Source organism: Orcinus orca, chromosome 12 (genome assembly GCF_937001465.1).
Source record: "Orcinus orca chromosome 12, mOrcOrc1.1, whole genome shotgun sequence".
Taxonomy (NCBI): domain Eukaryota; kingdom Metazoa; phylum Chordata; class Mammalia; order Artiodactyla; family Delphinidae; genus Orcinus; species Orcinus orca.
Genome location: NC_064570.1, coordinates 67749060 through 67775565, shown reverse-complemented (window position 1 = coordinate 67775565; position 26506 = coordinate 67749060). Strand labels below are relative to the sequence as shown.

Below are 26506 nucleotides of genomic sequence, written 5' to 3'. Positions count from 1 at the left end.
TCTGCTATGCTAGCATAGACCCTTGCACACAGAAGGCACTCAATAACAATCTGTTAAACAAATTTGTTAAAAGAATTTGTGTGTTGACCAAACCTTAGGAACTTTGATATCAAGAAAGACATAGCCTGGAGAACAGATATAAATATTCAGGCCCTGGAAGGCATGTTGCTCACTTTATATGAATACAAAGTGTTGACCCGGCTCTGTCCTCTCTCTCGCGGGTGAGTCTGATTAGTTTAAATTGGTCGTCCTGAATTGCTTTCACTTCAGGAGCACTGACAAATTTATTTTGCCAGTGAGAAAAGCTGAAGACGGATCATGGACCTTGATAACTTTATGAGGCTCTGAGGAACCAAAGCGTCATTCATCTTTCTTCTCTCTTACATTCCACACGCACATGCTAAGGTGCAGATGTAAACTGCGGTTATTTTGGTGGCTATACTCTCCTTACCCCTTATCACCTCACCTCGGCCTTGGAGCCCAGTGGCTTGGAAACCCTTGGTATTCCTGGGAGCAGAGCAAAACCCCCGATGTAGAAAGCCCCCTGAGGCTGATACCTCCCTCCCTCACATGCTGGGCCTTCATGAGTGGATGATGGACTTCGGTGCCTCTTTCCCAGTGAAGACTGTCTCCACTCATGGTGAGCGGGGGTCAGAGTGACTACAGCTCTGGCTGTTGCCATCAAGCCAGGAGGAAAAGGAGGGGGGCCACTGCCCATCCTGTCATCCGGGCGTTTCCCCGAGTCTGTCTCCGCCTGGTTTGGACTGGGAAGTACAGGTGGTACCCTTCCACTGGCAATCCTGTTCCTTGCCCAGGTCCCCATTTTCTAGGGTCTGGAGAGCAGCACCTTCTGTGAAGAGATGAGTTACGTGGAAAAGAAACTGAAGCTGAAATGTGGGACCTGCTTTCCCTTACGGATTAAGATTAAGCATCTATAAAGTTGTGTGGTCACTCTAAAATTGTACTTCTCTTTCATGGGTGACTTTTCCCCCCAGGGGACGTTGAGCAACGTCTGGAGAACTTTCTGATGATCACAGCCGGGGCAGTGGGTGAGCTACTGGTGTAGGTGGTTAGAAAGCAAGAATATTGCTAAACACCCTCTAGGGCAGAGCTCAGCTCCCACGGGATGCAAGGCAGAGGACAACAAAAAAGCAGGCCCACAGAGATCAGAGTTTGTCTAGGTCTGCTGAATGAAGTTTTTTCAGCATTAACCAGTTCAAGCAGCTTTCACTTAGAGGTCTGTGGTTTAAACTGAATCCACAGGACCGTGGGTCAGCTAGAGCAGGGCATCCAGGACTTGGTCACTGGGATTTTGCCAATATGTGTAGTACGATGCCCGGCACATGGGGTGCTTCATAAATATTTGCTGAATTAAGTACCATAGTTGGGGCTATTGTGTCTCTATTAGGAAGTGACTCAGTTGATTAGCTGGCAAGGAGGGAACGAGAAAAAGTGATGTCAAAAGAGATAAGAGTGGGGCGGAGCCAGGAGGCCAGCTAGGCCGCTGGACTCCTTGGCTTGGCTGTCCAGAGAGTAGCCAAGTGTAGGGATCTGAGGACCAGAACTTCAGCCACCTGAGGCAGCTCCGCCTGAGATGGCAGCGAGGTCTAGGTCCCAACACGCACAAAACTGGCCCTGACACCCTCCCGTCCCTTCCTCTGTGGAGAGCCTCGTGCACTAAAGGTCCAGTGCCCTCAGTGGCTCTGGGGTTGCTGGCGAGAGGGCGAGTCCCCAGTGCTTCAGAAGCCAAGGTCTCAAGATCAAAGCCTGGTCTGGATGGGGCCTTTCTTGCTATTCTAGAAAGTCCTTCTTTCTCTTCCAAACTCTCTACTCACTGTTTCCAGGTTAGTCTTCCCATAGTTGGTTCTGATATATCAAGCCCTACTGTAAAACCGTCAGCACTCCCCATGTTTTACCAAACTAAGTCCAAACTCTGCTCATAGAGTATACGGAGCTCTCTGTATTCAGACCCCAGTGCCCCTTTTCTTGCCATTATTTTTTCTCATTACCATGTCTCCTTTGATCCTTTCGTTCCTTTTCATTCTATCGTGACTACTTCTCTGCATACGCCCATAACTGCGGGCAAACTGGACTATTTGCCTTTTCATGAACACGCCCGTGCATTCTCTCCTCGGTGCCACTGCCCCAGGGTAGACGAACAGTGTCATCTACTGGCCACCACGTGGCCCTAACGGCAGCTGACCTCGGTCCTGCATCTTTCTCTTTTCACTGTGTTCATTTTCCAGGGGTCCTTCTGCTCCCATAAATATGTAAATCATTCAACACTAATAGAGTCAGAAACCCAGAATAAATACCTACTTCCTATCTAGTGCTTGCATAGGGGATGTGTGTGACTTAAAGAGATAATGCTGTGTGCAAAGTGCTTTCATCTTCCCAGAATGAGCTATATTCCTTCAAAGCATTATTCAGATTTCACACTGGCGCCCACATGTGCTTAGCATAGCAAGGAAGACCCAGCCTGCTGACAGCAGGGGCCTTGGTGCTTTGCTGAACTGAGGTCTGAGCTAAGGTAGATATTTACGTCCTTGCAAATTCTCTCGAGTTTCTTATTTACCTCACATTCCAGTTTTAAGTTTAATGGAAGGCTTTCTCTGTCATGCTGCTATCTCATGGCAGACACATTTCCACCTTTAGGAGGTAGAGACTTTGAGGGTGCTAATGAAACCCCAGTTTTATGAAGGGTTTGATTAAATATATCATGGCTCTTTTCCACTGTGGAAATACACTTTCTTTTTAATATGGTGAAAATATATTAGGAAACTTGAGTCCTCAAAGAGAAAGCGTGATGGGGGTACAGGGTGGACAAGTTTATAATATGATCAAGGTCTGGGTGGCCTTGTTCATCAAATCCAAGAACAAGAGAGGTGGACTGAAAACTCCTCAGAGATGGGAGCACAATTAAAAGGAAACCTTGCTTCCCACACAGAATCCTTGCTTCTCTGGACGCACAGCCTAGGGTTAAAAAACAAAAGTGAGAAAGAGGAGGTCTGTCACAACAGCAATTAAAACAAGTGTTCTTCTACTTTCAGTGCCCACCAGCCAATATGAGATTTTCAAAAAATTTTTGAAGCTCCCTTTCCAACCCCTCTCCTACCGCTGAGCGTTTCTGGGGCTCTCTCATGGGTGATCATGGACTCAGTTCTTACGGCTACCATGTTGCATTCTCTGTTCCCCCCATGGCCTGCAGGGGGTTGCTGACGCCTGCCACCGCTGGAGATGCCTGTCCATGTGGGCCACCAGTCCCCAAGCTGTGGCCACAGATATCTGTCCAGAGAGCTCTAACTACTGTGGCTAACCTTGACCCTTGTGTGTTGTGCTAGATTTTCTGCTGAAGCACCGGGAAGAATCCCTTTCCCTAGGGTAGGAATTACTCAATGACTTGGATAACAAAATAGTAATTTTTTTTTTTTAATTTAAAGGTTTCTTTTCATACGCATGTTTAAAAAAGATAAAAAGAAATACATGGAGTTAATATTAATACTGTATTTCATTTAACCTAATATATCCAAAATTATCATTTCAGTGTGTAGCCAATGTCTAAAAATGCAGGAGATATTTTGTATTCTTTTTTTTTCTTGCGGTAGTGATGATTTTGTACCCCAAAATTAGAGGCTTTTTTGTTTGTTTGTTTTTTGGCTACTGTTGTTTGCTTACTTTTTGCATATTTTTGGAAGCAGGCCTTCGTTTCAATTCCCTCATGAGAAAACTCAGGATGGGTTTTGCCTCTATTACAGAAATAGTGAAGCACTACTGTACTAAAATGCTCTGCATTTCCTCTGTCCTGGGCATTGTTTTTGGACCAAACTTATATGTCTTAATTGTCTTTTACCTTAGGATGAATTCTTTCCCAGGAGGCAACAAGGTTCCTTATGCAAACAGATACACAGTAGGTTGGCCCCGCCAGACATCTTGGTACATTAAGCTGAACAGGGAGTAGGCCTAAACTGGGACTCACATTACATACAGCAGAGAGCAATCCTCGGACCTTTCAGTTCCGGACATAGCATAGGCTAAAAACCTCAGGTCCTGAGGTTCCATAGCTTTAATCAGAACTTGTTTAATCAACAGGAACAGGAACCCCCTTAAGCCCACAAACCAAGTTGATGTCACTGATACAGGTAAAGAGGACAGCTAGAATTCTGGGGAGCTCTACCTTGGCAACCTCTACACCCAGAAGCTGTGCTGTCTCTTACAGGCTGTATGTTCTCCTTTCTGCTCTTACAATCTCCTCTCCCTCTGGCTCTCTATTTACCAAATGGCCAGCAGCCCAGGTCAGTGTATTTTTCACAGGTCCAGCTAAATCCAGCCTCTGCCGATTATAACTTTCATGGAAGAGAATGTGATTAGGCACCAGCTGGCCATTGACAGGGTTGGTTTGGGTATGGGTGTCCATGCTGCTTGAATCAGAAGTTTCTGGGGGTATGTCATACATATAGACATTACTCCTCTCTCCCACCCTCCCCCACAACAGGGTTTTGAGAATGGGGCCATGGGAGGGATGGTTACTATACTCTGGAAGGGCCGGGCTGGTGCTACAAAGCATTTTCCCAAAGCAGATACTCAATAAAGGATTATGGGAAGAATGGTGAGTAAAAGGGTCCCTGTGGTCTTGGACCCTAGGACCCAGATGGGAATTGGCTGTGTTATAAATTAGGTTTGCTTTCCTATGGGGTAAGGACACACCCCTAAGCCAGAAACCTGAAAACCTTTCTAATGACAAACCTAAAAAAAATAATAAGATGGCTAAGGGTGTATCCCACTCCTGTCAGTACTGGGTCAACAGATTTGCAGGCAGAATCTTCTAATCCTTCTGGATATAGACTCTTTCTCAAGAGGGTTTAGGCACTGGAGGAATAAATAACACTGAGAAACTTTGGGTTCTCTTCAGCTGGTTCTCTGGCTCCACTGCCTTTTAAAAGCCACTGTGATTAACAGCTTTGAAATATTTTTAATGAGCATTTCAGTCTGGGTTTACATATCCTTGAAAGAGTTAAGATTTCACCCAGGAGGTTTCAGAACTGAATTAGCATGTGTGCTTAGTATTGCTTGAATCTACAGGAGCAGACTTACTATGTTTTTAGCTGAGAGGCAGGTGGCTGTTAGGCTTAGGTCTTTGAGGGATTTGAGTTGATCGGAGCCCTGGCAGCTCTGAAGACAATAGTGATCTCTGTTGGTCCAAATTAGGAGGTGTGACATTAGCACCTGCTTGGCTTCACAGTATGGGCATTGAGCATCCTACGGTGGGCTGATGTAGAGACTGAAGTGGTGGGCACTCGGGTGGGGAGATCTGATACATGCCAGGGAGGTGCTTTTTATCTCTTGATGGACATTTCTGCCACAGGGCTTCCAGGAAACATAAGACTCCACTGTTAAGAATTAGTTTTCTGGATGTAAACATTCTCTCTCATTTTAAAACTATAGTTCCTGCCCATTTATTAATTTACTTTAGAAATACCTATATAGTGTTTGCTGTGTGCCAGATACTGTTCTAAATGCTTTAGAAATATTGATTCATTTCACCCTCATGACTAACTCGTGAAATAGCTACAATTATGCTAATTTTACAGATGAAGACACTGAGGTTCTGAGTGGTTAAGGAACATGCCCAAGGTTACACAGCCAGTTAGGGATGGAGCTGGGATTTGAACCCAGGCAGCCTGGCTCCAGCAATTGTGTTCTTAAACCCTATGCTAAGCGTAGTGATTCACACTGAATTACAAATATCTTAATCAGACTACATTTATCATATAACTTTTCAGTGTCTGCCAGAATACTCAGGAGTGAGTGCATTGGTGGAAGCATGAAAGCAGTGGGTCTTGACTGGAGGATAAGTAAGAATATAAGGGGAGGGAGAGTAATATAGAAAATTAGGGAAGAGACACCCAAAGAGGGGAACTGAGGAACACCTTAGATAAGATTTATTCACCTCACAATTTTGCTGTGGACAAGCTCCTCAGCCCCTAACATTTTTACAACAAAGTTTGACATACATACCTACCAAGAGAACCCTCCCCAGAGGAAAGCTATGTAACACAGCCAATTAGCCACCATTAGTCCAATGTTCCCTCCACTGGACTACAGTGCTTGTATAACATGGTGCATTTTGAGATACAAACTTAGGTTTATTCCCCTTGTGAATATCCTTGTACACTTTACCCTTCCTTCATTCAGTTGGTGGTATCCCTTGCCTTACAGAAGAGTTAATACAGAAAAAAGAGAGGGAAAGAGAGAAAATACAGTTGAGTTTCAAGAGTGAAGACAATCTAAAACAGCTTTATTGACATAAATCATACATATCTAATGTGCACAATATTGTGAGTTCTGACATACATGTGCACCTATGAAACCATCATCACAATCAAAATCATAAACATATCCATCACCCCAAAGTTGCTCTGTGCCTTTTTGTAACCCCTCCTTCCTCCCTCTCTCCCTGCTTTGTTTTCATAGACAGCCCCAATCTGCTTTCAGCCACTATAGATTAGTTTGCAGGTTTTCAAGAATTTTATATAAATAACATCATACAGTACTTATTCTCTTTGTCTGGTTTATTTCACTGACCATAATTATTTTGAGAATCATCCAGGTTATTGTATCAATAGTCCATTCGTTTTCATTACTGAGTAGTCATTTATTGTATGACTATACCATGGTGTGTCCATTCACCTGCTGATGAACATTTGGATTATTTTCAGGTCTTGGCTAGTATAAATAAAGCTGCAATAAACATTTGTGTACAAGTGTCTGTAAACACATGCTTTTATTTCTGTTGGGTCAACACCTAGGAGTAGAATGAATCATGTAGTAGGTGCATGTTTAATTTTTTAAGCAACTGCCGATCTGTTTTCTCAAGAATTTGCCCATTTTACATTCCCACCAGTGGTGTGAGAGTCATCATTGTTCCCATGCCAACACATGGTATAGTCAGTCTTTTTAACTGCAGACATTATAATAGATGTGTAGTGGTAACTGATTACGGTTTTAATTTGCATTTCCCTAATGATCAATGGTGAAGAGCATCCTTTCCTGTTTCTGCTTGCCATCTGTTGTATCGTTTTCGGTGAAGTGTCTGTTCAAACATTTTGCCCATTTAAAAAAATTGATTATTTTTAAATTGAGTATTGAGAGTTCTTTAAATATTATGGATACAAGCCCCTTATCATCTATTCAATTGGCAAACATTTTCTCCCAGCCTGTGGACTGGCTATCTTTCATCCTCTTAAAAGTGTCTTTTGAAGAGCAAAAGTTCTTAATTTTAATTAAATCCTATCTATATCAATCCTTTCTTTTATAGGTAGTGTTTAGTACTGTACTAAGAAATTTCTGCCAACCCGAGGTCACAAAGATTTTCTTCTGTGTTTTCTTCCAAAAGTTTAATAATTTTAGGCTTTACATTTAAGTCTATGATCCATTTTGAGTTAATTTTTTAAATACATCTTTATTGGGTTATAATTGCCTCACAGTGCTATGTTAGTTTCTGTTGTACAACAAAGTGAATCAGCCATATGCATACATATATCTCCATATCCCCTCCCTCTTTAGCCTCCCTCCCACCCTCCCTATTCCACCCCTCTAGGTCATCGCAAAGGAGTTAATTTTTTAATTTAGTAACAAGTATAGATTGAAGTTTATTTATTAGCCTATGGATGTCCAATTTTTCCATTACCAGTTTTGGAAGAGAGTATCCTTTCTCCACTGAACTGCCTTTGTCAAAAATTATTTGTCCCTATGTGGCAAGCCTATTTGTCTATCTTTACACCAATACTGCAATGCCTTGATTCTGCAGATTTGTGTAAATCTTGAAATCAGGTGCTATAAGCCCTTCATCTTTATTCTTCTTTTTAAGTTTTGTTTTGCTTTGTTATTCCAGGTTCTTTGTGTTTCTGTATGATTTTTAGAATCAGCTTGTCAATTCCTCATCAGTACTCATCAGTACTCAGCTGGGACATCTTCATACCTCTTGAGTTCTTACTCTGTGTAGCACTCTTCCCTGCAGTATGCTGCCCCGTGAATTCTAACATTTGGCCTTCCTGAACTCCCAGCTCCATCTCCTCAAGTTCTGAAACTCCTGGGCTCCACGTGGATCTCTATGTGCTGCAGCATGTAAACTCTCCAGGTAGCAAGCTAGTGCAATTGTGGGGGTCATCTCACTTGTTTTCCGTGTCTCAGGGGTTAATTCTCTTTTTTTCCTGATATTCTCTGCTTCATAACTTTTGTCCAGTTTTTCAGTTGTTTCAGGAAGGAAAATAGATCTGTTTCTGTTATTTCACCTTGGTCAGAAGTAGACGTTTAAGAGCCAAGGTTTTTGATTTAAAAGAGCTGGTGTTTGACTTTCAAATACTAAGCCTTGAAAGACCTGGAATAAAGTCCAAAGTGCGGATTTGGGAGTGTGCTTAATTGTGTGAGTCAGATTTCCTTTCCCAGATGAGTTAAGAATAACTATGTGGGAGAGAGGAAGATAATTAGAGGGGAAGGAGAGCCTTATATGCTGGTAAATGTCTCTAGAAAGAGGTCTTACTCTTTGTCTCCTACCCTCAAAACTGAGTCTTCAGTGGTGTAACGTATAGTGGAGGAGTGCACTTGATAGAAACCTCAGTTAGGTTTGTAGGGATTCAGAACAGAATGAGCTTGTGTGTCTTTTCCTGGATGGAATGCAAGGAGGTGCAAACCTCATGAATTGCCCCAAAGACCAGAAGTAGAGTAGAGATCACTACTTAGAAGGTGTAGATAGACCTACCCAAGACCACCTTGCAGAATTTTTCCATACCTAGAATGATACAGGTAGAAAATATTCATCAGCAGTCCAAGATGGGTATTAGAATAGATGAGAAAAACCCAGACCTGGAAGGATCTCATCTTTGGGCCAGTTCAGCAACAATTGTATAGACCATAACCGTATAGGTGCATAATAAGACATAATGTCTCCATGGAATCTAGCAATGGTAAGTGACAACAATCAAGGATCAGTTGTCCCTGCACCATGTCTTGACCCTACGGTGTCCACTGAAACGTAAGTGATACACTAGGGATAGGGCAGAAGTTGAGGGTGGGGAGGTCTTGATGGAGAGGACCTGAACTGACTGGGATGAGAGTCTGAAGTAGAAAATAAGTCGAGTTTTAGAAAAATAGTGTCATTTATTTGTACTTGTGTTTGTGGACTAAAATTTTTGCCCATTACACATTTACTCTCTGGTCAAGGGCTCACAGTAGGGTAATCATGGGGCTTGTTTGGGTTTGATTGCAAAACAATTGACTGAGTTTTAAGTGAGTATACCAAAATGTAGTGAAGATTGTTGAATGTATGTCAGAAGAACTTTACAGCATGTATTTTTCTTACCAAATAGAGTAAGTTAAAACTGAAAAGTATAAGTGCTTCCTTCATGAAAAAGCATAAGTGGACCCTTCAAGAAAGTTACTTGTTACAGGGTAACAAAGTTGGGTTAAGATCGTTCACTCCCCATATGCCAGTGTTACAGAGTTTTTAATTCAAATTCAGACGTTATATTACAGACTTTTGGAATTTCTTCCCAATTAAAAAAATATGAATGTGAACAGTGAATAATGAGGATCTTCTCTATGTTTACTATTGAGTGCTACATCTTTCAGGGTATTTATCTTGAGGAGTTAAGCTCTTATTTCAAAAATGATATCTTTGCTCAAAATATTTGCAGAATTCACCTTCTGGAATCTTCTTCAGAGGCTACAGCTCATTCTATTGAATCTTCAAATTAATGACTAATCTTTATTCTTTGAGCAAAGATTTGATTTCTTTGGTAGCAGTCAAAATCATTTAGAGTTAAGTCTAACGAATAAAGAGGGGAGTCAAATTTGGTAATACCATTTGTGGTCAGAAATGAAGTGTGACTAAAAAAGATTAGACTGAATTTTCTTGGAAAAGATAAAAAAACTAACAGATACTCTAATAACCGCTTTTTATTTTTTTAGAACTTAGATAGCCTTTCTTGAAACAAACTTTATATGGAATTTTAAGTAAATGAAACCAATAAAAACAGGGCTTCTCTGGTTAAGGTCCTATGTGGAACGTGTGCCTCTTTTCTCAGACCTTCCCACATGCTTGGGATGCCCTTGACACTCCACACAAGAGTACAGTTAGAAAACCATTGCTTGAAATGATGGCATGTTGGGGATACTATCGAAAAAATAGATTCAGGCAGGTCACCTACAGCCATGTCAAACAGAGAATAGCTATTATGAAAGACTTTTCTGAATCAGAAGTAGAAGGAAATACAAGGTGTGACTTCTAAGTAATAACTGAGTTATCTGCTGTAATTATAATAGAAAGAAGGCTTTCAATATAGCCATCCAGGATAGCTAAACTCAACACACTTCACTTATACAGACTGCCACTGCAGTCTCCTAACCTTCACAGATGATGTCCCTTACCCCTTTTCTACCCTCCTCCACTCCTGTCTCCACAAGCATAATATTAGACTCTAGAATCGGTCCATACCCTCTGCCCCAAGCACTTAGTTCAAAGGCTTGGCATTGATTCAGTTTTGCTCCTGGTCCCACTAACTTTTGGACAACCCATTTCCCCCTATGACCCAGTTTAGGCAAGGACTGCATGAAAGTCAGAATTCCTGCTCTCCAGTTGCAGTCTGCCATGATATGATGGTCACTGTGTGGACCTCTGATCTTATCTGTTTGGCCCCAGTTCTTGTAGATTTTGAACTCGGTTTGGAACCTTAGCTCCAACATTGAATTCACCTTCTTCAAAATCCCTACCCAGTCCCAACCAATGGTTCTGTATTTTTTTTCAGCCATGAAAACCCTTTATTAAAATAAAAATCTTAAACAAAAGTGTAATATGTAAAACAGATTAAAAATGGGGGTGCCCTGGCTGGAACAAAGGTGAGAATTCCTAATTGCACAGTGCCTTGCCTGGGATAGACTTAGCACTCAGTAAATGCTAACTCTTAAATAATGAGAATAGTAATAACAAAAACGACAACCAATAAAAAGCTCAACTCAAATGCTACCTTAAAGGAGACTTCTCAGACTCCCTCCTCCTTTTCTAAACTTACATAATATTTTATTTTATACTGCTCTTGGTAGAAGTTTCCACATTATGTCTTTTTTTTTTAAGATTTTTTTTTTTTGGATGTGGACCATTTTTAGAGTCTTTATTCAATTTGTTACAATATTGCTTCTGTTTTATGGTTTGGGTTTTTGGCCACATGGCATGTAGGATCTTAGCTCGAACCTGCACCTCCTGCATTGCAAGGCAAAGTCTTAGCCACTGGACCGCCAGGGAAGTCCCCTCTACATTATGTCTTATATTAAAGTTATTTTAACTTTTCCTTCTGTACTTTACGTTCTTGAGGGAACACTCCCCGGTGATTTAATCTCTATACTTTCCCTAGAACTTCATATTATGCGTGCTACAGACAGATCCTAAAGTAACGCCCAGTGATCCCTGCCTTCTGGTATTTATGCTCTTGTATAAGCCCTCCCCCGGCCCCTTAAGCATGGGCAGGACTTGTGGCTTGATTCTAACCAACAGAATATGACAAAGGTGAGGAGATGTCATTCCCATGGTTATGTTACATTATAAAAGGCTCCATTTTGCCAAGGTTTTGGCTCTAGAGACGCTTTCCATTGTTGGCTTTGAAGAAGACAGTTGTCATGAATCCTAAAGCCTCAAGGAAATAACTTCTCCAAAAACCTGAGGCAGACCCTTCCCATTTGAGCCTCCAGATGAGACCCCAGCCCTGGCCAACATCTTAATTGCCGTCTAGTGAGACCCAGTGCAGAGGACTCAGCTAAGCCATGTTCAGACACCTGAACCAGAGAAAATTTGAGATAATAAATGGATATTGTTTAAAACTGCTAAATTTGTGGTAATTTGTTATGCAGCAAAGAAAACTAATACAGGCCTAATGTAAAATTTTAAGTCTCCTTGGTCCAAGAGGAGAGACACCAATTCTGTGATATTTTATAATTATTTGGTAAGTAATTTTTAAAGCATTTAAGCATTCTAGCATTCTAGAATCCTACTGAAAGATCAAAAATTTGTGTATAGCAAAAACCAATAGAAGTTGATTTTTACAGAAGTAAAAGGGCAGATAAGAACCTGGGAAAACATTTAAAAGCCTATCTCAGCGAAAGCATGTTTTTCCTGATGTAAAGAACTAATTAATCAGTAAAAGAAAGACCTAACTCCATTGGAAAACTAGCAAAAGATATGAAGGCAGTTGACTGAAAAGGAAGTCCAAACAGCTCTACAATACATGGGAAGGAGCTCAGTCTCACTTATGTTAAGGAAAAAATCAAAACAAAATTACAAAGAGATATCAGTTTCCACTTATCACATTGGCAAATATTTTAAAAATTGATAATACACTCAGATAACACATTCTGTGGTCAAGGGGTGGATAACAGGCACTGTCCTATGCTGCTCATGTTGTTGCAACTTTATGGAAAGCCATTTGCAATATTTATTAAAATTAAAAACCGAATACACCCTTTGACCCAGCAATTTACTTCTAAATATTTCTCCTACAGTTATACTCAGCTTCTGTGAAGTGACCTATTTATTCCAGTATTGTTTGTATTAGCACAAGGTTGGACACAACCTAAATTTTTTAGGTTTTTTGTTTTTTAATCAATAAAGGATTAATTAAATAAATTTTGGTATAGCCATAGAAGGGAATGTTCTATAGCAGTTAAAGAGAACGCACTGATACGGAAGGCTCTCTAAGGTATACTGTTAAATGAAAAAAGTAAGGTATAGAACACCTTGTATAACATCCTACAATTTGTGTTAAAAAATGTACTTGACAAATCTGCCTGGAATGCATCTAGAAGCACAACTAAAACTTAGTAGCAGTAGTTGCCTCTGAGATTGCTTGATTGGGGGACAGAGGAGTAAAGAGACTTACTTTTCCCTATACATCATTTCATACTTTTCGAATTTTGTACCAAGGACATAAAATATCTACTTATAAGAATTAGACTAAAATTCAGATCAAAGTAAAAAAGGTTATGAACACATATTTGAAACAAAATACTTTTTAAAAACATGGATGGAGAATTTAATAAAATGTATTCTTCCCAAATAGTAAATAGCAAATAAGATGCCCTCAATCTGAGGTTTTTGAATAGCCTATGTGGGTTTAGGAGTGAAAGAGATGAATCTCACAAGCCTGTGATAGATGAAATTTTCACAGTAGTACACTTCTTCCCAATCAAAACCACCCAGGGAAATCAGTTGAATACCTTATACTGTAATTTAATTTTTCATTTCCTTGTGTAAAAACACCCTAGGAGGTCTGCTGCAAAAAGGAATTCCCTGGGATTTTAAACCAGCATGGTTTAGAGAAGTCCTAACTTCAAAGTTAGGTTCCCTATGTACCTACCCATGGGTGGTATCCTTCAAAATGAACTAATTGGAATTTGGTGGAAGTAGTGGCAACCACACCTGATGTTTGGTGTTGAAATAGGCAGGAAATGTAGTCTGACACCCGGCGACAGAAAGCTGTTACAGAGAGCATTGTCAGTTGAGTGTGTCCTTGATCAATCTGAAATGATTTTAACATCAAATCTAATATGTATATGCCTTGAGACCAAGTGTTAGGGATGATTTCACAAAGATACGGGGGAAGGGGGAGGGCACCTTTCCCATGGTGCTGAGTGGGTCGAGGGCAGTGCCTGCCCACTGCCAGCAACTCCCCTACATCCCACCCCCTCCCTGCAAAAAATTCCATGATCTTGATACGGAGGAGAAGGTGGGGTGAGCTTCTTATAACATGCCTATTCTTGCAGAGTTCTCTCCCTTCAATTCTAGCTGCTGGGGCCATGCTAACCTCATCTACATGGTGGAATTAAAGACCAAAATATCAGCTCCATTCCTTGTCAGTTCATGGTTCTACCCTACTTGGGTCTTGAGAGTTTTCTGAGTTCACATTTTCCCTTCCCAGGAGGGATCACACCTTGAATTCTAATCACCTTGGTTAAGAAAAAACTTTGGAAAGACTTGTTGACATCAGCCCAGAACACGAATGCAGGAAAATCTGGGGAGGGACTGAAGACCCCTTTTGCTGCCTCAACGATTTGTCAAGATGCACCCTGTTTGAGTACTGGAAAATCATCTTTTATACGAGTCGTCTTGGCTCAGATGCTAGAGGACCCTGACAGAACAACTGGCCTGTTTCTGAAGCGCCTAGCACCCTCTGGGGCTCAGTACATTCTTACTGATGAACTCTATTCTTAATTGACCCTCTTTAAAAATGGCCGTAATTGGTTTTCAGGTTCTGGAGGGAAGTTGTCATAAAGAGTTCTGTTTACAGGGAGAGACAGCACTTGACTTTTCAGAGGCTTGCTTCATCCTCTACCCTTTACTAAATTTTTGCCCAGTTCATTAGTACATCTTGGAGGAAATAAAATAAGGGGGCAATGGAGGAAACTCACCTTTGTCAAAAAAGTTCTGGTAAAGAATTTTGTCAGCAAGTATTTATTACCGCTGGCTTGAGATTAATTTTGGATTTAATTTATCTGAGCTATATATTTCCCAAGTCCCCAGTAAATGACCAAGAATTGATTCTGGGTGGTGACAAATCTGATCACCATGACATCTGGTGCCCCTTGGGGATTAGCCAAGGCATTTTAATACCGAGGAACAAAACAGGTTCCTGCCCTGCTGCTTGCTATGGCTGGCTACGAACACACACGCTGAAATGAAAGAGGTTATGAAGTGGGCCAAATGCCTGACACAGTCTGTGCTCCTGACCTGCTGAGGCCCTTCAGCCACAGCACGGTGGTCCCTAGTTCTCCTGGAATTTACCCCATCAAATTCAAATGCGGACATACCTTCCGGTACTTACACCAGTGTTTGTGAAGAGTCGACATCAATGCCTGGCTTGTCAGTGATGGTCAATACCTCAGAAGACAGTGGTGGAGACATGAGCCGATCTGGAGACAGAAATGATGAGCTGCTGAAAAAGGACCTCTTTGCAAAGAGATTGGATCCCTCTAGGCCACTTAATCCCCATAACTAACCATGGGTTTTTCTCTTGCTCATATTGGGGCTCACTTAACATCCTCGCCAATAGGTCATGTTTAACGGCATTCAAACGAACACTTTCCAGCATCAACGGGGATCAGCCTAGAAAAGCTGACCCCTCCCGGGTGGTCCAGTGGTTAAGACTCTGAGCTTCCACTGCAGTGGGCACGGGTTTGATCCTTGGTCGGGGAGCTAAGATCCCACACGCCATGTGGTGCAGCCAAAAAAGAAAAAGCTGACCCTGCTTTCAGGTCCCCGAAGGTGCTTTCCTCCTGACATTCCCCCATTTCCTGTGCCAATTATTTCAGCCTCCTCTCCTCAACCTCTTCACTCTTCTTTCTTCTTTCTAGTCTAGTCCAATGAGGCAACTTTCGTTTTCTTAAATACTCGTGCAATGAATACTTCTAGCAAGTCTCAGTCTAGTCCCACGGTCTTTAATGGGATTTAGCCATTCCTCATCTTCAGAGCTTGGCATGGTCTCACACTCCTTTTATCTGTGTCCAAGGCACCTTTCTACTCCCCAGCTTCATTCGTCATCTCCAAATCTAGATGGTATAATTTTGCTCGTGTCACTTTTTGTAACCTGGAATAGCTTTCAAATTAGCATCTTGGGCACGCTTTAGAACCTTACTTCCAGATCCCCTTCATAAAGGTCCTGGAAACCCATCTAGCATCAAAATTCCACAGTTCAATGCATGTCCTTGTCCTGTAAAACCACATACGGCAGCAATGAGCTGTACCTTCAGTGCATTTACAGCTTCAACATGGCACATTGCTTGAGTTCACTCTGACACTCATAAAGAGCCTGGAATGGAAGGCAGTGGGTCTGTGGAGCTCCAAGTAGAGAAGAGGGCAGGCTTTCTGTACATTCAGACAGAACAGGATGCAAGTGAAGTGGCTATGTAGGTATTTTAATCCCACTAGAATTCTTGCCCATCAGTCAGCAATTTTAGGCAGTCAAAATTTCAAGTTTAGGAAAGAGGCAAGGATTTTGTAATGCGATGCACATGTCCATTTTGGGCAGCAAGTCTGTTTCAATTCATATGTTACCTATTTCTCCTTTGAAAAAGCGCACAGATAACTCAGAGGCATCCAGGGTTTTTTCAAGGGTACAAAGATTGGGACAGTGTGACAGAAGGTACAAGACAGGTGGAGATTTACCCTAGACCTCCATGCCCCAAAATAGAGAAAGCCATAGTGCTGTATTATACAGCACTGTGTGTGTGCGTGTGTGTGTGTATGTGTGTGTGTGTCTGGGCATACACACTGTGACTCGTGACTTGAAAGTAATGCAGCAGATTGCAGACTTGGTTTTTGGAATCTTTCTTATTACATTAATATCTCAGCCTGTACATATGGGAGTGCTATTCGCAGAAGTATACATGTGCCCAGACACATAGCTCACACTACAAGATCCAGAGTGCTAACATTAGAGCCGCTGCAGTGAGATGATGAAAAGTGGGCTTTGAGTTCTGTGCGGTGTATGTTTACATCAAGATTTTGCGTCCGGTTGGAAAGCTACTTTCCCTGGGAGACAGGCTCCCTCATGAATAGGCATTGAGAGGATGCTCCCCCGCCCTGGAATCTTCTCTCCCTTTAGAAAACGTGTGCCTAACTTGTAAGTGGAGTTTCCAGTGCCGCTCAGAGTATTTTTGTTTTGAATCACAACCCGGTTCTTTTGCAGAGCGAGGCGCGCTGGTGCGTAGCATGGCGCCCTTCCCGCCGCATCCTCTACCCGGTGTGAGGCCGCGCCTAACACAACCGGCTCCGAAGTACGTAGTAAACATAGAAACATAGTTGTTCTCACATTACAAAAGAGGACGAAAACAAGCAGAGGCGCAGATTTGTGCAACAGTTTTCGCGCCACCGTGGGGAGGCTGTGATGCGCAGGGGTTGGAAGCCTGCGCGGGGAGCCTGGGGGTCCCTCTCACCAGCTGTGGACCTTGAAGGAGCAGCTTGACCCCTCTGGGCCTCAGTGTCCCCCTCTGTACGGTGGACTTCATATGACTGTTGGGCAGATTAAGTGAGGTCATCCATTAAAAATGCTTGGAATACTACGCGGTGCACAGAAGCTCTCAGTACTGCCGCTGCTGTTCTGGGGGGGACTTGCACCTGCCGGTTCTCACGGAGATTTAAGCATCAACACTCCTTAGGAAACGCAGTACTTTTTCTCCAGATCTTGGCCTGATTTCCTTTTTCTAGTCAGTGCTAGTATTTTACTTTTTTTCATTCAGAATTAAGCCCATTATAAGAAAATTCAATTTAAGAAAGTCAGCCCCTTTGCCCTGATTAAAACCCTTTACCAGCTCCCCATCACCTATAGGAAAAAAAAAAAATCCAAACCCCAGAACAAGGAGTCAAAGGCTGTTTGCAATGTGGCTGCTGATCACTTAGCTACCCTCATCCCACGGGGCCCCCTCGACCTGTATTTCATGTCGTAGCAATACTGAGCTGGCCTCGGTTCTGCAACACCACCGTCTTATTTCATGTCCCTGGGTCTTTGCAAATGCTGCTTTCTCCACATGGATTGTTGTCTCCCCCGCTTTGCTCTCTGGGACTATTCTGTCTGGCTTCACCTCTGGCAAGTCTTCTACCTCTTCACTGCTTCTGCCGTCTGTACCTTGGCCATATTTTTAGTTTTGTACTTATTACCTGGCATTGCAATGTGTTTATTTATTAGTCTCCCGCATTTGATGATGAGTTTCTTTTTCTTTTTTTTTAACATCTTTATTGAGTATAATTGCTTTACAGTGGTGTGTTAGTTTCTGCTTTATAACAAAGTGAATCAGCTATACATATACATATGTTCCCATATCTCTTCCCTCTTGCATCTCCCTCCCTCCCACACTCCCTATCCCACCCCTCTAGGTGGTCACAAAGCACCGAGCTGATCTCCCTGTGCTATGCGGCTGCTTCCCACTAGCTATCTATTTTACGTTTGGTGGTGTACATATGTCCATGCCTGATGATGAGTTTCTTGAAGGCAAGGATGAGGTCTGATTATCTGTATGCCAACACTGAACAGCATAGGCTCAGTGACTCCAAAAATGTTTATTTCACTGTTAAATTGAAGTAGAGAGTAACTATTTCCATTGTTAAAGCAGACACTGTACAGTTTTTTTAGTTTAATTTTTTGTTGCTTTTTTCTTTTCAATACTGAGGCCAGCTATTATAAATATTGTGTAGAACAAGGCACATTTATATAAATGAAGGATAGTTGAAGCAACAGCAAGGCTGGGATTTCTAATTTTGTTCACTTCAACAAGTATTGCTGTAAGTCCTATGGGAAATAACGATGATGGAATAAGATACATTCTATTTCCTCAAGGAGCTTTCCATCCAGAAGCAGGTAAGTAGGGAATAGAAGGGGATGAGGGGGTAGAGTAGAAGTGGAGCAAAATTCGTGCCATTTGAGAGGAACCAAAAAGAGTTCTGGAGGTTTGAAGGAAGATCAGCCAGCGCAGCTGGGGATTAGGAGGAAGTGTTGTGTGGAGGTGGTGACGCTGGAGATTGGCCTTGGTGCATACGGGGTATACGGGCAGAGACCGGCAGGAAGAGCCTTCCAGGCAGCAGGAACAGTGTGTGTAAAGACCTAGAGGGCACTGATGGGTTATCCACCTGGAGACAAGCAACCATCCACCTGTCTCCATCTCTTGCTCAGTGTAGGGGTATAGTGGGAGAAAAGATGAGAAAGCAAGTCTGTAGACATTCTGGAAAGGTTCCTGAGTCCCAGAATGAGGAATTTAATTTAGTACGTGTTGGGGGAGTAATCAGTCTTTTTGAGCAGGAGAATGATATAGATAGAAGGCTTAAGAAAATTCTGATTGTCACTGTATGTGGACTGCACTGGAGAAGGAGAACTTTAGCCGTAGGGATGGGAGATAAGAGACCACTGCAAGCATGGGAATGGGAGGGGCCAGCCGTGGGATGGAGCACTGAGGGGCCTTGCAGAATCAAAATGAAGAGGACATGGTGGTCGTTTTGATATGAGGATGAGTGAGGAGAGAGACTCCCACATGATGGTCAAAGGTTTAAAGCCTGGGTTCGAAGGGAAATGGTGGTCCTATTAGGAGAACTTGAGAGATTATGCTGAGGAAGTTACATTGTCAGAAAAATGGTGAGTTTGGAGGGGCCATGTTGAGTTCGAGGACCTCCAGGTAGGTCTGACTCTGAGGATAGAGGTCAGGGTGAGAGCTGTGCACTTCTAACAGTCACTGCCATTGGGGGAGAGAAGTGGTATTGAGGAAAGGAAGGTAAAGAGAGAAGAAAACCAAGTGTAGAACCTTAGAGAATTGCCTGCCTTGAGAAACTGAAGGGAAAAGAGGTGCTGATGAAGGAGAACAATGGTAGTAATAGAACTAGGATAGATGTGCGATATGGAATTTAAGGAAGAGGTTTCAAGAAGGAGGAAGTCATTCCTGGAGGGAACTCAGGTATTCACTTCCTGACACATAGTTTAGAAATTCATCTGGGTTTCCATAGCTCTTTGGAGTGTGAGATTCCTTTGTAATTCTTTGTGAATATGCCTGTTTCCCCTTTCCAGCCTGGGAGCTCCTCCAAGGTGCAATCTTGTCCTACTTGTGTTTTTATCTCTAACACTTAGCAGAGTACCTGGAATATAGCTCAGGCTCAATGAGTGTTTGTTGAATGACTGAGTAAAAACCCAAAAACAACAGAGAAGATGAAGACAAGAAAAAGCCCATTGTACTTGAAGAAGAGGTATAGCTTTCAAAATAAAAGAATGAGTGTTTGAATAATTTTCTGCTCTTGAGAAAGGAAGGAACAGAGTCTATGAAAGGGCGGTTCAAATGTTGAACACTTGAAAAATTCTGAGTCCTCCACTATGGTGTGAAATTCATCATTCAAATTCTCAGATTGAAGCTTCATGATTTGTGAAGTATTGCAATGAAATTATCTAGGAAGCTAAGAGTTCTATAAGTGTCCAGCTGCCTGAATTCAACTGGTTACATGATTAATGACATTGCGAGGCACATCCCAGGGCCTTCCATTTCCCAAGCACTTTAAAAACACTGAGTAATCTCACAATGCCCTTGTGAAATATTATCATGTTCACTTTCCATATGGTTAACTGAGCCAAGGAGGTTAAATGGCTTGCTCAAAGGCCACACTGGAAGTCAATGACATCAAATGCTCAGAACGAAGGTGCTCCCAGGTCCCACACCTCCCAGTAGATTGCTGAAGCGAATCCCACTCCTTGCACCATTAAGAAGCCTGACTGACAGGCTAGTGCTGTAATAGATCATACTTTACAGCTGAGATAAGTGAGGATTAGCGTACTGTCTCACGCAGGTCAGGGCTGGCCCCTGGAAAGAGAAAACGATGCTCTGCAAGACCACGTGACAGAAGATGTGCCTGGAAAAGGAAGAGCAGAACTAGACATGGGTAAAATGTCCTCTGTGAATTTCCAAAGATCTGTATTTACCAAGATGGGAGGGTGGAGTGCGGGTGGAGACAGGCAGGCTAAGGGCAGGCTTTGGTTGATGAGCATCTCCAATCTGAACTATGATGCCTTTACCTTTCTGACAAATATTTGCATTCTTCTTTGCCATTCAGTTTTTTTTTTTTTTTTTTTTTGTGCAGTACGTGGGCCTCTCACTGTTGTGGCCTCTCCCATTGCGGAGCACAGGCTCCGGACAGGCAGGCTCGGCGGCCATGGCTCGTGGGCCCAGCCGCTCCGCGGCATGTGGGATCTTCCCGGACCGGGGCACGAACCCATGTCCCCTGCATCGGCAGGTGGACTCTCAACCACTGCGCCACCAGGGGAGCCCCTGCCATTCAGTTTTGATTTTAGTTGTCTTTTCATACTTCTCCTAGCTCCATATTTCTCAAGCTGATGCTCCTTTGGTTTAAAAAATGCCGAAATACTGTCATACTGTCAAATCCTATGCGCATGGCCTTTAAGAAGACCACAGGCTTCTGATGAATTGATTCATATAAGGTGAAATTTGACAGTCTTTGTAATTGAGTAGCTCACTAGGTTGGGATATATGTCTTTGATTTGCAATTGTATATTTTTAGCTGAGTCTTAAAACTTCTTTGTGCCTGAGTTTTATCCAGATGAATATAAGAGCATGGAGAGGATGCTGTGGGTGCCTTGTGCATATTCCCCTGGCCTTCCCATATGGGAGTGTGCAGACCCAATGACTCCTACACCATGCCCCTGTGCCTCTTTGCCTGTGGGCTTTCTCTGACTGCTGGAGCAGGTCAGAAACATGGAGAGCTAGTGCCCTAAGAGCAGACCTCAACCAAAGACTGATGGGAACTAGAGCAAGGCGGTCGCTTCCTCACCACTCAAGTGTGTTGTATGCTGCCTCCCAGAGGTCCTCACCAGAACTGCACCTCTGTTACCCGCAGCAGCAGTAACTTGTTCGGTAAGACGCACCCATATTGACTATCTTCCCTTTCCTGTCTCACTTCCCAACTCTCCTGTTAGAGCTTTCTGGGATCACTGTCCAAACAAACCACTTGCACCCAAATCCCTGTCCCAGGGTCAGGGCCAATCCAACCTAAGGCTTATAGCTATGAGTTATAAGGACATCAAAAGATAGTGAGGCTCTGAAGTCCTAATAATAATAATCACTCATGTGTATATAGCACTGATTACAAAGCACTTTCATCTCATTTTCTCATTAGATTCTTACAACTACTGGTGAGTTATGATGACTAGTATTTATCCCCATTTAATGTGGGGGACATTGACGCTCTGGGGGGGTTAAACGCCCTGTTAAGAGCTAGGAAGTTGAGGCTTTGGCCTTTAATTCAGACCTCTGTCTCCAAATGGCCACCTGCTTCCACCTCTTCACTGTATCCTCGGGCGCTACTAGCCAAGAAGTCTTATGACTTCCAATGCTTCTGCCAAATGTAGATTCCATTAGTGTAGTTGAATAGCTATTTAACTTCTCCTTACATGTTAAATTTCATTGAAACAGGTTAACTATATCCATTTGAGAACTTTGATTAGCCACTATTGTGTTTTAAGGTAAATTAAACATTTAGATTTCAACTTAAATTATATCTTGATTCTCTTTAGAGAAATAAACATCATCACATCCTTTATATATTTGTATGAATTATTTTTTATAATTTATGTGTTTTTTTTAAAAAATCATAGTTTCCTAGAGTTGGAAGAGATATTAAAATTTAGAGATGCTGAAACCTCATCTACAGCATCTCTGACAGTCACCCAGCCTCCACTGTCATGTTTCTTATAATGGGTAGGCCACTGTCACACAAGGGGGTTTATTTCATTGTTGAGAAGTCCTGGTTGTTTAAAATTTCTTCCTTTCATTGAGCCAAATGGCTTTCTCGTCATTTCCCTCTCATTAGTGTGGTTGAGACCTCTAGAAATACACAGAACAAGTCTAATCATGTGTCTGGGCTTGGGCCTCTTTCCACATTAAAATAGTTCTTTAAGTCCATCACCTTTCCTGTGTTAGCATCTGTGTGTAATTTTGCTCTGCTGGGAGCGGCTGTGCTGGTTCCTCTAATACATAAGTAGTTCTTTATGCTGCTGTGGTGGGTCTCTTTATAGGTGATGTTTTCATTCCTCTGTAGGGGTCCCAGCATTCGTGGAACCTTTTAGTATGTTGATATATTCTTTTACAGTTATCGTTCCCCCCAGGCCTCTTTTTAAACCATGAGTATGTTAGTTTATTCTTGCTGTGAGCTTTGTGCTTGTTATTAGATTTCTTCTCTTCGTTCTTGCTAATTTGCTTTTTCTCCTTTGGTTTTAAAATTATATGTATTAATTGAACCCATATTTAATTTGAGATTTGCTCTTTGAGGTTCGTCTTTCTAGGTCTTGTGGTTTCTTCTTGAAGTTGCAGTTGGGGGGACTGATTTATTTAGAAGGTATAAAACATTCTTATTTCTCCATATTTCTGCCCTGGATATCCTACTTAAAGACAGTTTTTAGCCTTATCCCTCATCCTTAACCTTCCCCCTACTCCCACAATCTTCTTTCTTTAGGATCTCTGGAATACAAAGAATATGGATTTTAGAGTCTAGCAAATATGGGTTTTAACTTCGCCTCCAGCACTGTATTGGTTTCCTTGGGCTGCTGTAACAAATTATCACAAACTGGGTGGCTTTATGCAACAGAAATGTCTTTCCTTACAGTTTTGGAGGTTACAGTTTGAAATCAAGGTATTGGCCAGGCTGCACGACCTCCAGAAGTTCTGCCAGGGAATCCTTCCTTGCCTTTCCTGCTCTGGGGGCTGTTGACATTCCTGGGCTCATGGCTACATCCCTCTCTGCTTTGTATTCAGTTTACCTTCTCCTCTGTGTGTGTGATGTCTAATCTCTCTCTGCTTCTCACTTACGTGGACAGTTGTGATAGCATTTAGGATCCATCCTGGTAATCTCAGATTATCTCCTCATCTCAAGATCCCTAATTTAATCACGTATGCAAAAGACCCCTTTTCCGAATAAGGTAACATTCATTCACAGGTTGCAGGGATGTGGACCTGATTTTTTTTTTTTTTACTTTCCATAGTGTATATTTTTTTAATTTTATTTTTAACATCTTTATTGGAGTATAATTGCTTTACATTGTTGTGTTAGTTGCTGCTGTATAACAAAGTGAATCAGCTATACTTATGCCTATATCCCCATATCCCCTCCCTCTTGCATCTCCCTCCCACCCTCCCTATCCCACCCCTCTAGGTGGTCACAAAGCACCGAGCTGATCTCCATGTGCTATGTGGCTGCTTCCCACTAGCTATTTTACATTTGGTAGTCTATATATCTCCACGCCACTCTCTCACTTGTCCCAGCTTACCCTTCCCCCTCCCCGTGTCCTCAAGTCCATTCTCTACATCTGCGTCTTTATTCTTGTCCTGCCCCTAGGTTCTTCAGAACCATTCTTTTTTTTTTTTAGATTCCATATATATGTGTTATCATATGGTATTTGTTTTTCTTTCTGACTTACTTCACTCTGTATGACAGCCTCTATGTACCTGATATTTTTGATGGACACCATTCAGCCCATTACAGCCACTTATTATTACCATGATTTTAAGCAAGTATATGAGCCTCAATTTTTTCATCTATAAATTGGAACCAACATTGACCATTTTACAGTATTGTATTGAGGTTTAAATGAATTAATATATAAACAAAGATACATATATATGTCCGTTTATATACATGTATTTATATATAAAGACTCAGTGCATAATAGGTGTTCAATAAATTTTAGTTCCCTATCCTGCCTTCTAGTTTATTGACCTCTTGGGTTCTAGGTGTGTTATTCAGAAACAGGCTCTTAATCCTTCCTAACTTTAGTTTTCTGAATCTTTATACTTAGGGATTAAAACACTTCTCTCACATCTTCGGGAGGATCGAATGAGATAATATAAGTCAACCAAAGACTCCTATAAAATTGTAAATTGCCACCCTCTTACTGTCATTATCAGTTTATGTTAAAGTTGTGGCCAAGTATAAGTCTCATATTCCTTCCAGTGAATGGCCATTTAGTCAAGTCTCTTCCAGCCTATATTTGTTTAACTGATTTTTTGAAACCAAATATAGTATTTTATAGCCTGTTAAATTTAGTCTTGTCTGTCTTGGGCTGGCATCTTGTCTGTCAAGTTTGCTTTGAGTCTGTGTTTGAGAGTTGTTTATTGCTTAAGCTGTTCCTGAAAGCTCTGGGGCTCCTGCTGGCAGGCATATGTTAAAGTAAAATGCCCTGAGCCCTCAGAGTTCAAGTTCTCTACCATCCCCACCTCACCTCTTCTCATCTCCTGACTTTCTTCAATTTCAGAAAGCCATAAAACTTCCCAATGTAATCTCATTTTTGATTGAATATACATAATAGAGCACTAACTGCTCCCACTTCACCAGAATTTGAAGATTTGATGGCTCTATATAAAGGGCTTGAAATTGAAAATAACTGCCCCACCAAATTGAAAATAAACTGTATATATACATATCCAGGGACAAAGCAACCAGAAAATTGTCTTTTCATTTTTCTAGCGGAGGACCAGAAAAGCATTTGTTAGTATCAGATGTCTGGATTTTTAAACACTTCACATACACACACACACAAACACACACACACACACACACACACATGTGTGCACAAGCACAACCTTGATCATGTACTTAACATGTCATGGGGTCTATAATGTTTGAAAATTCCTGTATGTTACAACATTTGATATAAATAGTGTTTGAGGACCTCCATTCCTTTTTAATACCATCCTTTTAATGATCATACACATACAGACAGAACATACACACATACATACGCAGAAGCAGAACCCTATTAATGCAGTGTCTTCAGCAAAGATGAATTTATAATTCAGGGATGAACAGCAAAAGCTCCCATCACAGCTTGTCACATTTACACGGCAACAGAAACTATAATGCTTCTCTCTGACCTGGGAGTCTGGAAGCATTACAGTTTATTAGGCAAAGCTTTTACGATACCCTCATTTGCAGAGGTGTTTCTGTCAGAGCAATACCAAAATGTCCTCTGAAAGAAGAAATGGGAATAGCTGTGAGCTTGTCAATCTTCAGTCTTTTAAATGGAGCATTTCACAATTTTGTTATCTGCTGCAGAACCTTAGAGAGGCAAGAGTCTGATGAATATCTTTCAACTCCTATTAGGATCAAACCCAGCCATGGACTGGAGAACACGGGGAGGGGGAAGGGTAAGCTGGGACGAAGTGAGAGACTGGCATGGACATATATACACTACCAAGTGTAAAACAGATAGCTAGTGGGAAGCAGCCACGTAGCACAGGGAGATCAGCTCGGTGCTTTGTGACCACCTAGAGGGGTGGGATAGGGAGGGTGGGAGGGAGACGCAAGAGGGAGGAGATATGGGGATATATGTATATGTATAGCTGATTCACTTTGTTATAAAGCAGAAACACACCATTATAAAGCAATTATACTCCAATAAAGATGTTAAAAAATAAATTAATTAAAATAAAATCTAAGCAAAGTGTTTGAATGTAACAAGTGCTCAATAAATTGTATTATTGTTATTACTATTACCTTTGGGCTAAGTATGGTGGTCCATGTTCAGCAAAGAGTGTAAATTAGTATAAGAAACATACAGCAAAGTTAGAATGAGCAGATCAGAGTTCAACCTTGCTCACAGGTATAGATCTTATGACCCTTATAGCTGTCATCTTGCCTATTTAGACCTATTGTACTTACTTGCCCCTTCTTAGCTGACCTCCTTGGAAATGACCCTTTGCTTTCCTAGGGAGTCTAGCAGACCTTTAATTTCCCTGGTTCCAACTGCCAGAACTATCTAATTGTAACTATCACCTGGAATTCCACAATGTTCTATATTACATCATCATAGGATCATCAGAGATCTCTAGTCATGAGAATGTTCACATTGTATGACAGTCACTGGATTATCCTGTTTTAAGAATAAAGAATATTTCCTACCAAAAAAAAAAGAAGATCAAACTCAGCAGTCTG

General features: G+C 41.8%; 1 long non-coding RNA gene across 1 annotated transcript; it reads right to left on the bottom strand.

The window, feature by feature from the left end:
• Positions 1-13410: 13410 nt before the first annotated feature.
• LOC125960682 (uncharacterized) lies at positions 13411-26278 on the bottom strand. Its single transcript, XR_007470607.1, has 3 exons — positions 26234-26278; positions 14851-14952; positions 13411-13562 (listed from the first exon to the last, which is right to left on the bottom strand). It is a non-coding gene; the product is annotated as an uncharacterized LOC125960682 (long non-coding RNA).
• Between the last annotated feature and the right edge of the window lie 228 nt (positions 26279-26506).